Raw genomic sequence first — 17,909 nt, forward strand, 5'->3', positions numbered from 1 at the left:
CTCAAGGCAGGTTTGCTGTCAAAGAGCCCTGCAGAGAAGGTTATTAGACAGGATACTGACTACCAAAGTTACTGCTAGCACCTGTTGTGTGGTTGTGCATTTCTCCTTCTCACCGGGCGTTTTTACAATGATTTGCAAGCATCATTTTAAATGTGCAGTTTTTAAATAGCAGCCAAATTCCTAAACAAAAAGATCAGGCTACGCACTTTTATTTTATTTAGCCTCTTTTGTCATTAGCGGAAGAATCTGTTTTGCCTGCACAGGATTCAGATTAACTTCACGTAAACAAGGGGTTCACAGGAAATGATGCAGCATGCAGCCCATCCTTTGTTAGTGTTTGCGATCTTATCTTGATCAAGACAGTCTCACTCTGCTCTTACCGTCTATCAGACTTCAGCCACAAACAATGGATGGTTAATGAAATGTAGTAACTGTAACCTCTGATAAATGTTACTTTTAAAAAAAATAACATCTCTCCCACCTATCCTTTTATTTTTTACTAATTTGGGGAAACTGTACCTTTAAAACTAACTCGAAGCAACTGCGAAATATGCAGAAAAAGTTATGTAGTAAGCGTAGTGCACTCGAAAAACTGAAATACAGAAAACACTATATAATGTGAAAGTAATATGCATTAAAACAACTGGTGGGAGGGCGCCATTATGTCTTATCACTCTATTTAATGCCATACTGTATGTTCATCGTTTTGGCCTAATGTGAGTCGATTGTGTGCTTCAGAAATGCAATAAATATGTATTTTGTTTTTGCATCCAACTGTTGTGCCAACAGATTTTATTATTAGAAATGAGCACCAGTGTATTTCCAGCGAGTGAATAATTGATTATTGAACCGTTTCTTTGGGAACAAAGGCCTCTCGCCATGCATACTGATGAGCTCATACAGTACATGCGCCTGCCGTGCATAGGGTACACACATCCCCATAAAAGGCCACTCAAAGGATATAAAACTGTCAGCAGTTGAAGCAGAGCATGGTCTGGTGCTATACTCTAGATCACGTATACGTGTTTGTCTGTGCTGGCTTTGGTCCTGCGGCACACTGCTGCTTCAGTGAATCAGAGTCCCAGAGCTTCTTTACTCTAGATTAGAGAAAGGAAGGAAATTAGAGAGAAAGAGAGAGCGAAAGCTGGAAATGGGTCAGACATCTAAGAGCCAGGCATTTCTTTTTCTAAGATGGGTGTCAAGACTTTATCCAATTGCTTCTCTCTCCTTCTTTATCTTACTTTGTCTCGCATGCACCCCCCCCAACTCTCCCACTATTCCAGCCAAAGAAAAGTGCAAAGGGAGGAGAAAGTTATTATGCCTGGCATGGCTGCAGAGGACTGCCTTTAATTTGGACGCAACCCAGCTGATCAATCTCCTCATTGGCTCTGTTACAGCACTGTGTGTTTGTGAGTGAGAGTGCGTGTTCAAGCCCATACGTAACAGCTAAGCTTTTAAACTACGCAAACCAACAGAGTGTTCCAAAAGTAAAGCACACTGGATTAATTCCATGTGGAATTGACTTAACTCTGTAGACAGAGCCGCGGAGGAACAATGAATCGGATTAGAGCTGGAATGAGCGTTAGCGGAATAAATATTGCAACAAAGTCAAAATAAAGGACCATCAGATGCATGTGTGGAGTTCTATAGATGCTGATGTTAGACCGGGTCAACGGGTTTGGAAAGAGGGGCTCTTGAATGCACACACACACACACAGATGGAGGCATGCATTCACTCTAATTTACATTTAAGTAACTCTGCGTGATTTGCATACTGTGCAAACATATGGACGTGATTCAGCGGGTGGTTTGGCAAAGAGGGAGAGCCTGCAACATTTCCTTTTGAGGCTATTCTCTGGCATTGACAGCATTTAGCCGACTTCTTTTAGGAAGCATTAGTTATAAATGCATGACAGCAGCTTTCCAAAACAGCAGCCTGGGTCCCCTCAGAATTCATTTTAACAGGAAATCCCCGAAAGGAAACAATAACGTTTATTCATATGTGTGCTGTAAGGAGCACAGGGTCAGTTATTTTCTCTTTATTCTAGTTAATTATTTTGCCAATAAAATGCAATAAAATGTTTGCGGTTTTTTTTAAAAAAACTGAAAATAACTGTTTGTTAAAACAGCAAAAAGTGACCAATAGCCGCTTATCAGTACCAGCACCTCACAATGAGGCCTGCTCCCACAGGAAACAACACGGATAATGTTGTAATTCCAAAGCACTTACGTGACGTCACAATTGTGGAGCAAAAAAGCCAAACAACCTGCTCAGTTTGGCCACAATATACAGGTTACACTGTTTATAGACTGTACTTTGTATTACCTTCACTGCTGTTTGCTTGCTTTCTTCATACTCAGCATACAGCAGTGTGCAGCACTTCATGCATTTGCATTAAATGTCTTTATTATAGCTGTTTGTTTTTGTTTTTTTTACTTTAAAAAAAAAAAAGGGCTACCAGCTTGTAGGCAAAGCAGCCTCCATATTGTGCATTTACATTGACATGCAATGTGTGAGTGTGGTTGATTTTGATTGGCTATTTACTGTTTCCATGGTTACAAATTGATCATTGGGAACAGTAGTCTTCCCTTCAGTGCGCCGTCCTGTTCTATTTTCATGTGGAAGAACTTGATGCATTTTAAAATGTCAAGCTTTGGATAAATGGCTCGGTACTAAAGCTGAGATTTGTCTAAAAGGATTAACAGTCCTCACAGAAGCTGTCATCTTCTTTTATTATTGTGAAGATAAGCATCACACTGTGCTTGCAAAATATTGGTTTGCAGGACCGGCATACTGATTTTTTATTTTTTTTTAAACTCGAAGACTGAAAAGCTCATGACGAGAAAATGGAACGATACTTAAAGCTGAAACAGCTTTGCAAGAAAACGTAACAGCCTGTTAGTAAATATCCTTTTATGCGGTCTCAGAATGATTGCAGAGCAAACAAACAGACTCGTACTCGCTCCCTTTTCCATCACCTGCTTTTCTGATGGACTTCTGATTGAAGAGCAGAAAGTAATGGCATTTTATTTTTCAGTCAGGGCAAAAGTGAATCGAGTTTTCTTGATGTTGTGTGACACTTTTTTTTTTAACATGAGCCATTTTGCTTTTCTTCTGGAAAATAAAATAAAATAAAAATTCTAACAATAATCAGGGTCAGAGCTTCCTAGTTGTTACTGTATATATCACTGGGTTTATCCAAGGTTTTAAAGATTCTTTGTCATTATTCAGTCACATAATGAAATTCTGTGAGGTAGTTATCATCTTTAAACAGCTGATATTGAACACACAGACAGAAACCCATTAAATAAATAAACCCAATAGGGAAACATAAACAGTAGGTAGCATTGCAGTTACATGTTGTAAAGTGCATGTCCCTGTCTTTGTAGGCATGAGGTGTGAGCTCTGGGGAAGAAGATGGCCCTCAGTCTGATTCTTGTTTTTTTGGTCCTAGACTGTCTTCGAGAAGGCAGAGGGACAAGCAGCTTATTACCTGGGTGGGTGGAGCCATCATCTGGACACAGCCAGCATACATTGTCATAGAACTGGGAGAGGAATTCCTACAATCCCCATTACTGTTCTGAGTACTTACCTTTGCATACACTCATTGGGAACTTCATTTGTGACATCTGTTCATCTCCTTGTTAACACAAATTTCTTATGAGCCAGTCACTTGGCAGCAACTCAACGCATTCAGGCATGTAGACATGGTCAAGATGACCTGCTGAATCTTAAACAGAAGTTCTTAGAATTGGGAGTAAAAATTAATTATGTGACTTTGAATGTTGCATGGTTGCCAGATGGACTGATCTTAGTATTTCTGAAACTGCTGATTTACTGCAGTTTCAAAAGAGAAAATATGCAGTAAATTGAAGTTTTCTGGATGAAACTGCCTTGTTGATATCAGCGGTTAGTGGAAAATGGTCAGACTGCTTCATGCTGACAGGCAACAGCAGCTCAAATATGCTCTTCTGCAACCGAAGCGAACCGAGCATCCTGAATACCCGACATGTTGTCCACACCAGGTGCTACTTCTAACAGCTAAGAGTAAGAGACTGAGGCTACAGGAGATATTATGCTGAAAATATTATATCATTATGTGACTCAAGGTGCACCTAATAAAGTGGCTAAGTGTAGACAGAAATGCCACCAAATCCCTCACATTTGCAGATTCAACAAAAACATCCTAGCATAGTATCACTGGGTTTACTCATCCTAAAAGCATCAGTTGTAGTCACTGCTAAAATATGGAAACTCGGCCCCAAATCCAGTTATATTTGCTATATCATCTTCCAAACATCTTCCAAACAAGCATCTGGGATGAAGGGGGCTTGTGTTGTATTCATTATGTGGTGAGACTCAAGAAAGAAGGGGAAAAAAAAAAAAAGAAAGAAGGGAAAAAGCCTCAAGGAACAGCTGATATTATTTAATGCTTTTAAAACTGCCGCATACGTAATCTGTTGTGAACATCTGCTGAACCTTTAAATCAGATATTGACCTCTCGGTGTGGCTGTGTGTCGCTGTGCACCAAAGCATGTCACAAGAATGAAGCTCATGTGAAGACATGTTATGCTGTTGAGGAAACAAGTCAGTCTCTCTCAGGCTGACAAGTTAGAAAAAGAGCATTTTTACTCCTCTTTGTATCACCTGTTCTTTTTGTGCATCACGATCGGAGGCAGGAATATTAATGAGAAGCTCATATACTGCCATTTGTAATCTCTGCTCCCTGCTTATCTTTTATTTGCTCAGACAAATTACTCAAGTAATGATGTTTGGCTCGGGTGATATTTTTATGCCCGTGTTTAAACACCACAACAATAGTAGTGCAATAAAGGTGCAACTGCTAAAGCCGGTTGTTGGCTATCAAAATAGATTAATCAATGCTGATAAAGAAATGAGCTGTCTAATACTCCAGTGCAATAAAGCCTTCCTAGTATGCGTTACTCCATGTAAGTCCTTTGTTTTGTTTAGCACTTAGGCGTTATCCAATGAGCTTCAAGCTCTGTGGATTTTCTTTCCGAATAGCATCTTCTTTTTGTGTTCCAACTCTTTCAGAATAAAGCACCGGGTTTTCATATAGCAAAACAAAAATCTGGAGAGGTGCTGTCTCCTTACATGTAGCAAGAGAACTTGTAAGGGAACGAGACTCACAGAGTGAGATCTTGGTTGGATGAGCCTACAAGTGCGTGAATAACGTTTACATTTTGATTTACATCAAGCTATAGCTTAGCAGGGTGCTGGTGTAGCTCACCTGGTTCAGCAGTTTGACTATATGGTAAAGGGTACAGTGTGTGTGCCCCCTACCCTCTCCCTGATTTCCAGTCTACACTCTAATAAAAACTCTAAAAATAGCTGTTAATTCTCTAATATGTTTAACATGTTGATCCTGAACGCAGCTCATTGCTTTAAGTCTGTTTTGGAGTCTGATTGATCCTTTATGATTTTTGGTGAGCTCAGCACGGTGCATTATGGAAAATGTCGCATGGGGAGGAAAGCGCCGCTGAAGAGTTTGCTGCAATGACTGCTAGCGTTGTTAATAAGTTAAAGCTTGGTACGTCTGGACCCTTCTTGCATACCAGCACTAGTGTACGGCACAAAATAAAGTATCATTAACTACAAACACCAACTTATTTCTCTTTTAAATAGATTTTATAATGTAGGTTTCCTGTCAGGTTTACCTCTTCTCTCTGCCACCTGTGAGGATGCATATTTATCCCTCCCCAAGTCCTAAGAGCTGGGTTAGCATATGGGTTAACTGAACAATCAAATGCATGGCTGCCAAACTCGATCACTCTTATCAAATGAAGAGTATTGGTTGCAGAAACGTACATTTCTTCAACTTAGAGCTAATTTATCGAAGAGATCCGGTGTGAAGTTGTGCGTGATTGGATGATGGTACAATCCTTTTTTTTTTCGTTTGATCAGTCCATGAGTAGTAAGGCTTGGCCTCTCTGGTTCATTCTGTTAAAAATTAAAGGCCTTTTAATAGACCTCCCTGCTTTACAAGCATTAGGTAGCACTAACAAACTGCTTCTGAAATTAGTTCACTGAGATTAGGTGTGGTGAGGTCTTGTGTAAGTTTTTAGGTCCATTATTTTATTGGCTACCACTGGAAGGAGACACTAATGCTGTTCCCAAGCCCTGATAGATTGGGGGTGGGTTGCATCACAAACCTGGACAATAAGGAAAACACCCAGATCCATCTGCTGTAGCGACCCTTTGGGGAAAAAAGTGTAGCCAAAAGTACCTTTTAAGTTATTAGCTGTCACGGTGGTTTTTTGTGTGTTCCCAGCATAAAATGAAAATGAGAATAATCAATCCACGTAGCCTCTGCATATCTTTATATTTTAATTTGTGAAGCAGCAACAGCTGTGAGACAACATCTAACACCCAAAGGCCACCATTTCTGTTTCTCATTCCCGTTGATTGTGCCGCCAACAAGCTGTCTTTTAATGAATAACTTCATCATTATCTTTTCAGTGCAAGATATGATTTTATGTGTGCTGCCTGTCAGGTCAAGAGGAAAAGTGTCAGCGGTGATGTGCGTCTGCGACTGAAAGTCATCAGATAATGATACAAGCTATGGAAATATATCTAGTATGCCAAACAGAAGATTATGATGTAAAGATACCAAGTGTGTTCAGTTGTGTGTGGATATCTCAGTCAGAGCTTTGAACGTATTTCTTTACATGTCACATTGTTAACTACGCTCGGGAGGCATCTGTTTTCCGGACTTTGTTATTCTCTTGACATATAAGCATGTGAACGTATTTGTGTGTACGTAACAGTAGCGTCCTTAAAAAGGATCCTGATGTTTTGCACTGTTGACATTAGCTGTATTCAGATTATTGTTACTACTATTATACTTACTTATTTTTAACTTTTTGCTGTGATCAATGATGATTCTGAGGCCTCATTTACCTTGGAAGTCAAAGGAGAATCGCAGTGGGCAAGGCAACGACGAACTCATTGGATAAGGTCTTCAAATCTAAGGACATTTCTTAGCCGATGAAAACATTGATTTTCACTTTTTTTTTTTCTCCATGGGGACCTATAGTTGGGGAAAGTTTTCCTGGGGAAAACAGGACAGTCGACAAATTGTACGTGGTGCTGTAGAAGGATTTTATTAAAACCATAGACAGCCACCAGAAGGACCAACAAATCAATCTTGGAAGAAATCAAGCCATCAACGTCACTGGAAAGACAAAAGATATGACACGCCAACTTTGAACATGTCATCAGAACAGAATAGTCATTAAAAAAGGACATCGTTATTGGAAGAACAGTAGGAAAAAGGAAATGCGTTGGTTCGGCGCCATTAAAACAATGACAAGAAGACTTCAAACTCACACAGGATCAATGTTGCTGTACAATCCACCAGATTTAGATTTCTGAGGTGAATCTTTGCAGAGCCTATAACATATCCTGCATCCTTGTAAAAAGAGGATGACTGATATTTTCTGGCTGGAAATCAAACAAGAGGAACTGACAGTACCGGACAGCTCATTGACAATAGTAGCGGGCTGTGTCGACCCTACATGTAGTTGTGCATAAATCCCCAGGAAGGCCCAACCTTTTGCCTTCTTGTAGGAGTTGTGAAACTTGCCATGTCATTGGCATATTTTCTGACTACATTCTGGTTGAACTATTGTCTTCAATTTCAGAAACTCACATGCATTCATCTTAGCCTGTAGCCCCGCTCATGTGATGCTGTAAAACAGACTTTTTTTGTGCTTGTCTCTATTTTCACACAGTACACATTAATGTGGGCACCAACCTCTGCACCCCCCACCTCCCACAGGGTGTGAGATACAGCATCTTATGAACATGGGCATGTGTTAAACATTTTTGCAGTTTATATACAATTAAATGCTAATAGAGTGGGAGGCTGGAGAGTTGGAGGGAGTTAAATAGCTGAAAGCATGAAGTCATGCAGAGCGAGGATACAGAGGTCAGCACAGTTGTACGCATCGCCTATGGGGAGAGGTAGGCCATGGCTATACATGATTAGAGCGTGCGTGAAACTATTGTGAGCATAAATTTACTGGCATGCCTAGCTGAGCTATTGCGAGGCTCAATTATCTGTGGTTGTTCGTCCCATACTCTTGCATTCACTGCCTGTATGTATTAATTAATCATTTCAATACCCCTTTTTCACGATCAAAAAATAAGCTAAATAAAATCGAGCCATTTTGAGTTGGCATTTTTATCAGACTGAGTTAGTGTTGTCCGAAACACAAACACACACAAAACATTATTTAATTTGCTTCTACCAGATCACTTCAGTTGATCTGATATAAAGGGCCGGTTCAGAATAAAACAACTCAATGTTAAATATAATTTACTTTAGTGGTCATATATAAAGACCAGCTCTATTATGCTTATAGCCTTTAGAAAAAGTGCAGGTATGCCTAGCGTGAATGCTCTCTCTCAGCTTGCTTTTTACTTGGCGTTCATCAGCATCGCCATGAGTGTGCAAGTACCTTGATAGTATGTGTTGAAGCATGAGTGGTAATTATTCAGTTTTTCTAATGCAACTGATTAAAATATTTAACTTGGCCGAGATGTCTGTTAATATTGCCTGGGGTCTTTCGTTTATGTACAGTAATAGGTGTTAATATTGAAAGGTCTTTTTGTACAAAGTGTAATGAAGCCAAGCAGACAGTAAAGCGAATATCTGCATAGTGTACTGGAGAGCTGTATACTCCATATACCTGCCCCTTTGAAAGTTCGGCAACATTCATGCTATAACGGCGCTTTGATGCCTTTGACCAAAGCCTCGAGTTAGACAATTCATTTGGTTGAAGGATTAGACTGCTAAGCTTTTTAGTGGTAAGCTGGTCACATGAAGATCTAAAATTGGTTTTGATAGACAAGAAAACCTTGCGCCTCCTTTGGGGATTTTCCTCTCTTGAACTCCCAGACTCCTCCCATGTCATCCCTGACTTAGCAGTACATGCATGCTTCAGTGGCCATGTGGATTTGCTTGTGCTCGAGTTGTGGCTATCTGTAGGATTTGGCTCACAGGATTCCTCTGAAAGCCTTTTCACTCCCTGGAACTTTTGGCCTGGTGAATGTTTTGCTTTTGTTGGCAAAGACACGAAGAATCACAGATTGTCTCTTCTGATTGCAGAGTCTGCGAAGACCTGTGTTGGGATAAAAGCTGTATTCAAATCTAAAGAAAGGGCACTGAAGTGAAGGCAGCTGACAACCAAGGTAAGAAAAAGTTTGCATGGCTTTGTGTACAACGCTGGCGGCTTGTATTAACTGTCAGACTTCGTCAATGGGATCTGTTAGTGTAATGGTACTGTGATATATTGACAGTGAAAAGCCTGGTTGGTGGTTGGTGTTACTTTTCCACTGGAACACAGTGTCTCATTTCCACAGGTACAGAGTTGATGGGTTTTTTTTATGGTTGTTTTTCGGGAGACTTCTGTATATATAGTACATATGAACTGTACACTTATTGACTGGCACTGACATGTTTGTCAGGTTCCCATGGTTTCCACCTGTCAAGAATGTCCAGAACATTGGAAAACGATCAAAAATAATCTATCCAGAGCGTTTCCTCATCTTTCCAGACGAGCTATGTTAGCAAACCTGATTCTATTTGCCACCTAAGCACCTCAAGGGTCACATGTGTTGTATGAACAAGCTCCAGACTTCATTTACAAAGGAAATCGCATGCTAGATAGTTTTGCATTTTGCATGTGCTTAATGATTCTTACATATGCTGTTTCCTGTGTATGCAGCTTTTTCAGTGTGGCAAATGAAGGAAACTACACTTTGAGAACAATAACAGTGTGTTTGGGCAGTGCATTATGCGTGCTATGCAAACACATTCTCAACTGGTGCAACATCCCTGTAGGGTTGTGGAGGGTTGAGGAATCACTCAGTCTTGACAAGACAGTAAATGTGGACATGGTGGAATTAACCTTGTTCTGCAACACATTTTCTGGGCCAGCTTTTCTTTTTTGTCTGCTGGCAGCGGGTCAGCGTATCGTCTGACAGTTTACATTCCTGAAATTGCAACAGTCAACGATTTTCCCCAAGAGTGGTGTCTTGCACCGTGTTGGATTTTTGCCTTTTATCATAACTGCTACATGTTAACATGCTGTGCCTCATTGACGAGTCGTGTCTTTGATTCAAAGCGGCGTTCCTGATGACTGATGATCTCTTTCTTGCTTTATGCATGTTCTCACTGTCTAACACCACCCTGGTTGATGGAGTAATTGGAAGAAGTCTGCTGAATCCTAATCAGGTTTTGAGTCTGATACAGAAGAAGTAAAAGTGAAAGATTCATATGTAATGACTTCTGTTGGCTGAGGAGTAGGAAACAATCAAGCTTTGAGCTGCAACCTAATAAATGTTAACAGCCTGTGTCTACAATCGGAAAGTGAGAGTAACCGCATATCTAACGTTGATTAAATAAATGCATTAGAATGAGAGCTGGAGGCTGCTGACATTTCCAAGCTTTTATTTCTTTAGCTAATTCTCCAAATGCAGGTGGTCCCAGGTCAGAACTTGAAGTTGACAAGCTTGAATTACAGATTTGATATAAATCAGAGATTAACATAGAGACTCTGACATGTGGAACCGATATGGTGTTATTAGGTCCATTGTTTTTCTGAGGATTTATAACTCAGTCGGTCACAATCGGAGGGCGGCTTTGGGCACTGACGCATGGATCTATATCTTTACTTACTTTGGCTGATTACTGTCATCACTTTGCAGAGCCAAATTTCATTTTGACATTTGGGATAATGGCAGGAACATGCTCCTCTGCACTGTATAAAAGCATTCATACTGTAGATAAAGGGTAGATATGAAGCAGAGAAATTCAGGGTCCAATCATCTACAGCAGCTGAACGCATTGAATTAAAATTGTTAAAAAATGCTGAATGAAATTTTAAATAAGGTAGGGAAAAGTAGGAGAAGTTTGAATATTTTTGGAGATTGTACTATCTATATAGCTGAATCATCCAGGTTTGACTGTATGATGGTGGGTGCCACAGATGGATGTGCTTCTCTTTTGAAACCTAAATGCACATTGCTACGATGCCACGTTGTTGATTGTTTAGTGTGGGAGCACTCCTACACACTTACATTGATCTGAACACTTTTGTTTCCTTTGTACCCAAAAAAATGTAAAAGTTGTGTGATAGCATCTGGCTACGTCAAAGAGCTAACTAGCATCATAATTATTAGAAAGTTGTCAACTGCTGCTTCCCCATTTCTATAGTTCTCTAATTCTGTGTGTATTGTTAGTTGCTTTGAAGTTCTTCCTCTTTTTGATATCACATTGTTTGAATTTACTACATACAGTGGGAAAGTTACCCCACCTCCTACTAGTTTTTAAAGGTATAGTTACATAGTGAATAGGACATAAAATGGTCATTTTCGGTTGGATTTTATTGTACTCAAAGCTGAGTCCATTAGCCTGCATCACACTTTAAAATTTGTTTTAGTGACAGAAATAGTAGTTTTTGTAACAATCAATCCATCCATCCATTCATCCAACTATCCATGATCTGCCGTCATCTGTTTTATAAGGGGCAATAGTCCAGGCAGAGATACCCAGTAGCAGAAACGCCTAAAATACCTCACCTAGAAGACACCTGGTTAGGTGCCTGAACCACCTTCAAATAGTGGCTCTCTGAGGCCCTCTTGAATGACTAAGCTCTTTCCTCTGTCTCTCAGGCAGAGCCTAGACACCCTTTAGGTACAGACTGATAGAATGAGATCACAGCAGAAATGAGCTTTCTCAAGAGTAGGTGAGGATAGGAACGCAGATCATCTGGTAAATCTGCAGCTTTGCCTTCCTGCTCTTCACCGCAACAGACTGATACACAGTCTGCGTTATTGTTGTGTCGTGTCAATCTACTGCTCAAGTCTTGCCTCACTTGTGAGCAAGATCCAGAGATGCTCAAACTCCTCTACTTGGAAGAAATGGTTAGAAATCTTTCTAATAGCTTAAAATGTGTCAAATATAGGGCGTTATTACTTCTGCGTCATTACTTCTGACTAAAAAGGGTGGAACTGATATTTAGGTGTGGTACTGAGATTATGTATTTCAATTGCATTTTGATTAGAAACAGAATGATGACGTGACGCACATTATAGTAGGTATCAGTGCAAACATATCAAGTGCATTTTAGATACATAAAAAAACCCTTTCTAAAATGGGCCTGCCTTCTGACATAAACTTGAATAAAAGTTCTTGACTCAAATGGTCAGGTTTGCTGGCTGTGTGAGAACACAGATTACCCATAACACACAGATAAACTCTGTAACAGCAAGATAAATATCTGTAGTTGACAGAGCCTACCGCAGTTTATGAATTGTAGTACTGACTAAAAATGAAACGCTTGGCGTCTGAGTGTTTTGTAGTTTGCTAATTGCTATTAAACCAGAAACCACAATATAATCCTTTTCTAATTATAGTCAATTGACTTTTCTGTTGTGCTGCGCCGAGCGACTAAATCAAAACAAAGCAACCTCTGTCAGCGGATTGAGCGTCGGGCATCGCCTCTGTATACCCTCGTGGCTCTCAGGTGGCAGAGAGAACGAGCAGATCCACTCCCTCCCCATCTGTCGTGCCCGTCAGGGGAATCACCTTCTCGCTCTGGCACACACTTGCAAACAGACGCACACACACATCCACCTGGGAATGCATTCACAGCTACAATCATAAACAAGAGCAAGCATAATCAAATGAGCATCCACAAGCTCACAGTCGCTGATAAAACAAATGGGACGCATTCCGATTCACGCAAAGATAATCTGTGAGCTTTGCTTATCTGCAGACAGGATGTACCTGGGGATGTGTAAAGCAGGATAGGCAAAGTGTGAGTGGGCTGAAAGCCAGTGGCTGAATTGCTTTTTTTCTTTGACAGTTTGACTCACCACCTCCCTGGGTAATCCCAGCGTTCGCTTTTGGACAACTCGCGTACCAAGCAGCAGTTTCACTTTGATTGAATTGAATTCGTCAGATGGCCATTCAGGCCTTTGCTGCCACTAACGAGAAGACATAAACTGTATGACAGTCAAAGCTGCGTAGAAGAGAGACACAGTGACATTTAAACTGAAACCATTTCAGTCAGACAGATGAGCGTTCAGGCTGTCTCTGTATTAATGCTGTCTCCTTTTCTGTGACATTTGAATGAGCTTTTTTTCCCCCTCCACATTGGTGATCAATAAAGTAACTTAATAACCTGCCTCGAGACTCTAGGACGATTGGACAGAATAGAGTAGCGTCAATTTAGTGCAGTTTTATTCTGCAAGGAAGCAAGGGTTTCATTTGATATTTCCAGGAACAATGGAAACAATAACTGAATAATGACACTGACTAATACCAGGTGCGGGTTTACCTGCGTTTTGGCTGGAAACATGGCTGGGTGTCAGTGAAGCAGTAGAGACATGACACTGTTATCTTATTGTGGTTTTTTTTTTCTTTCTTTCTTTTTGTGCAGCGCAAGTGCTCTTTGCTTTCCAGCGTATGGGTTTATTGTGTTGTAAACAAGGGGCAGCTATAATGTTAGGCTGCAGCATTATCGAGGTAGCGTGTGTGGTATTTTTATGAAACTGTGTGGTTTTTGGGACGGCTCTCTCATTCACTCACAGGAAGTGGTTTTTGCCTCTTTTCTGCAAAGCACAAAATGTTCCTCTTTTGCAGGTCTCCTGATACTTATTTCATTCATTTCTTTGTGATCACGCCAACATCTGTATTAAAGGCGAGCTCTGCTTGGGGTCAAAGCGGAAAAGTGCAAACCGCAATTGGTAAAGATTAGAAAGGTTTTGTGGTGTAACGTAGCTACCCCTGAGGGCCGCGTTTGTATTCGAACTGTAGTTTATTGGTGCTGCACAGAAAAAAAGATAACGTGAAATATATATTAAATATATTTTACCAACACAGCCTGTTTAGATTGTCTTTCAACTGCATTCTTTTCATTACATGATTTGTACTGCTTTGTTGTAGACATTGAAGATAACTGGCACAATGGCACAACAGGGAAGGAAATAGTACTCAGCACCATCTACTCTTCTTCCTGTCCTTTGTTTGTTGGCCCCACTTCAGTGCTAGACTTTTAATCTTCATATATGAAGGTGCTCTAGTTAAAAGTTAAAGTCCAGAGAAGCCTGCACTCACCGAGATGCACTCGCTCACCCTCTGAAATACTTGCTGTGTGGCCCAAACGCAAAATAAACAGACCAGACGAAAGACACACCGGGAGTATATTTCCCACTTCGAGCAGCACGGGGAGAAAGAAGTGACGAGAGAGGGAGAGCCTTGTTCACATACACTCACTAGCCATTTCATTAGGTATACTATACTTAGTATTGAGTGTGAGCCCGTTTTGCCCTTAATTCCTCATGGCATAGATTCAACAGTCCTGAGAGATTTTGGGCCGTATCGACATGACAGCATGTCACATTTCCTGCAGGTCTGTAATGTAAATCTCCTGTTTGACTACATCCTAAAGGTGCTCTGTATGATTGAGATTTAGTGACTCAGTTTCCTCAGCTGACAGGCGTGGCAGTCGGTGTGGTCTACTGGTGCTGCAGCCCATCTGTTTCAACATTTTGGGCGTATCCTGCATATCTTGGCTGTAATGAGTGGCTATTTGAGTTACTGTTGCCTTGCTGTCACCTTGAGGTGTCTTTAAAGATGCAGCAGTAACTCAAATGAGCAGACGCTCTTCTGCAACTGAGGTATGCAGACGAGCATCTGATTATTGCCTAATTATGGTGCTGTTGCTTATCACCTTGAAGCAGTCCTCTGAACTCTGGCATTAACGAGGCGTTTTTGCCCATAGAACCGCTGCATACTGGGTAGGGATGGTTGTGTGGGAAAATCCCAGCAGAGCAGCGGTTTCTGATATCCAAATGTGTCTGTAATCACACAGTTGCTTTAACCTCTGATTTAAAATTCAAAACAATAGAAATGTAAAAGTGCAGAGGTGCTAGCCTGAGGTTGCACGGTACGAAACAAAGCAGAGCTAAACACAATCCACAGTTCTGATAGCTTGTTTTAATCGACCAGCTATCGCAAAATGAAAATCTGGATCTCATATCATAATTGTTTTAACATTTTCTTCGGGGGGAATAAAAGCTGCATCAGAAGAAGAAAGCCAAAAATAGATTCAATTCTGTAGTTTTAAGTCCTGCACAATCTCAACATTTTAACAATAAATGAACCAAAACTTCATTTGCAAATGCTTTTGAGGGACTCCTCAAACATGTTTACATTGACTTGTTTTGCTATCGTGTCACACTGTCATTGAAAAAAATGACGTTAGATTCATGTAAAATAGGCAGCAGCTCACTGCACAGGCAGTGCACTTTAATCGGCTACAGAACTGACTTCTCTTTTATATTCCTCCCACTTTGTAAGCCATGATTGCAGCCACATGCCGTTGTTCCATTCAGATCACATACTGCAACACTAAGTCTTCACCAGGCTGCAACAGCTCCTGTCAGACAGCCAACTGTACTTCCTGGTGTGAAACAGATCTGATTGTATCGACTGCTATCTAGTTTCAAAGTAACAATGAGGCAGTTCTTTTAGCAACCCAAGCTGGAAACATTTTTCTAAGTTCACAGGTTTCACGGGGAGCTTGTGTTTCCATACACCGCAGCGGCAGCAAATCTGACAGGAATACAAGTTTCTTTAAATGTTGACATTTTAATGCATCCATATAACAGACAGGTTAGTGGAGTCCTGAGGTTTTGCACACTCAAAATAACGAACATGGTCGTGCAGCTTTTTCCAAAATAGCATTATGTGTAAACAGTCTGTCACGTGTCAAAAACCAGCCGAGGGGGCCAGAACTACTCCACTAATAAAAGTCATTAATTACTCTAATTTGTCTACTTTGTAAAAATCTTGAGCCACCCCCCTTTTCTTTATGTTTTGTTTCCAAGGAGCCAGACCCTCTTGTAATTTTTTAAGTGGTCTTGAACAATAGTTTTCTAGGATTTTTGAAAGTCTTTCAAAGATTTCTTTTGGACATTGGCTGGGATGTTTTTGTTTTTTTGACAAACCTGGATATGTGGAAGATAACAGAAGGTGTAAAAGGCCTCAAAATATCTACAGCAGATGAACAGTAGCTAAAAGGCATGTCCCTAAGAAACAGGAAAGATGCATCTAGTCCTTCAGTTGATCCACCTGCTGTTGAACGAAACCTCATCGAAAGTCACATCTCTGAATTGGAAGGAAATTTGGAACAAAATTACTTAATAACTGAACTGAAACAGGTGAAAACAGGTCTTATAGGGTGATTAAATCAAATCTGAAATTTTTTGAATCAAATCATCAATAATATGCACAGAGAAAGTCCAGGAAAGAAATACAACATCTACAGCCGTCTGTAAAACACGATGGAGGCTTTGTCTTGGTTTGGGGCAGAATTTCAGCAAGTTTTGTTGGAGATCTTGTCAAAATCAATTGAATTATAAACTGTCATTGTGCAATATTTGAAGCAGTTTGTATTTAGAGGGATCAAAAGCTGCTAACGAAGACCCAAAGTTCCAAAGAAGAACTTTGAAAGCCCTTCGAGAAGCCTGGAAAACTATACCTGAAGACTATTTAAACAAATGACAAGAAATCTTGCTTAAGAGAGTTTAAGCTTTGATGAAGATTAAATGTAGTCATGCCAAATGTTGACTTTTAAGCTTGTTGAAATTGCTGCATCTGTTTCCCTATGAAAGAACTAAAACAAGTTGTCACCGCTTGTTTAAATGAAGGTAAAATGAAATTAATAGTTTCAAGTAATTGCACACATTTGATTTAATGGCTGTTTTATGAATACTTTATACTCCATTAAGCACCAAACCCCAGTTCACATTTCCCTCATGTTTATTAAATGGGTGGATTTAGTTCTTTTCCCTTAAAAAAATCAGTGCCCCCTCCCCACTTGTTAATGTTTCCGAAAGTGGTGTCAGTTGAGTCACGTAACAGGTGCAGCAGGCACAAGATCCTGCCCAAACATTTTGCCCCCCCCCGCCATGTTATATATGTAGTATACAGTCCAGCCTGTCCCTGTGGTGCCAGAAAACACGCTCAGCCACACCAGACAGATCATTTTGCTTCTCTGGCTAACGTTGCCCTGCCTGTGTTTGGTCTCGCTGTCACGGTTCAGCTATATGGGACTATAGATAAAGGTAACATATACTTTGTGATGTCTTTCACCTCAAGCTAAGGACCAAAACATCTGAGCTACTGCTGCTTTACAAGTTTAATGAATACGCCTTCAGCATGGATAAGAAGCACTGTACATTAAATGTTGATTGGATAGAAAGTAGGTCATTTTGTTGCATAAGCTCTGAGGGAGTACATGCAAGAACATGCTGGCTTATATTTTTCTATACTGAGTGTTTATCACAGCATGTGGTAGTGGTGGTGGAGCGTTAGTGCACAGTGTTGATGTTAAATGCAGTTTGTGCCATCTGCCCAGAAACTTTATATATTTGTAATGATGTAAAGAGACAGAGAGAAGAAGGAACGATTTAAAAAAACTGACAGAGACGTTGGAAAGAGACTTGAGGAAGGGGAAGAGGAAAGAAGTGGCCTGTGACCGGTGGGCAGCGTTAACCAGTTTAGAAAAAGGCATTCCAGCGCTTTTGTTGTCGGGCCACAAATATTCCAGTCTTCCCTTCCTACTCCTTTGCCACACAAACAAAGTGAACTCCGGCAAAGGCGGAGAAGAGAGAAGACATTTAAAGGTCTCACGTACAGTGGACATCATTGTGTCCCATCTGTTAGCTCTACACTTTGTTTGGCTTGAGTTTCAGCCATACATGTGTATGAGAGTTTATTAAAGACAGACTAAGGAGGAAATTGAGTCCAGCTTCAGAACTTTGTTTGCAGATATGAATGCACGCACAAACACCACCTCCCCCGCGCACA

At 40.5% G+C, this 17,909-nt stretch overlaps 1 protein-coding gene across 2 annotated transcripts in view; it reads left to right on the forward strand.

The window, feature by feature from the left end:
- The window catches only part of LOC113028102 (thyroid hormone receptor alpha-B), a 161,278-nt gene that overhangs the window by 14,419 nt on the left and 128,950 nt on the right, over positions 1-17,909 (forward strand). The window contains exon 2 of one of the 2 annotated variants that reach the window (XM_026178097.1): positions 9,135-9,217. The exons of the other annotated variant lie outside the window; for it this stretch is intronic. The gene's annotated coding sequence lies outside the window, so the exon portion shown is untranslated. The remainder of the gene's footprint in view (positions 1-9,134; positions 9,218-17,909) is intronic. 2 annotated transcript variants of the gene reach the window in all.

Source organism: Astatotilapia calliptera, chromosome 8 (genome assembly GCF_900246225.1).
Source record: "Astatotilapia calliptera chromosome 8, fAstCal1.2, whole genome shotgun sequence".
NCBI classification, from domain to species: domain Eukaryota; kingdom Metazoa; phylum Chordata; class Actinopteri; order Cichliformes; family Cichlidae; genus Astatotilapia; species Astatotilapia calliptera.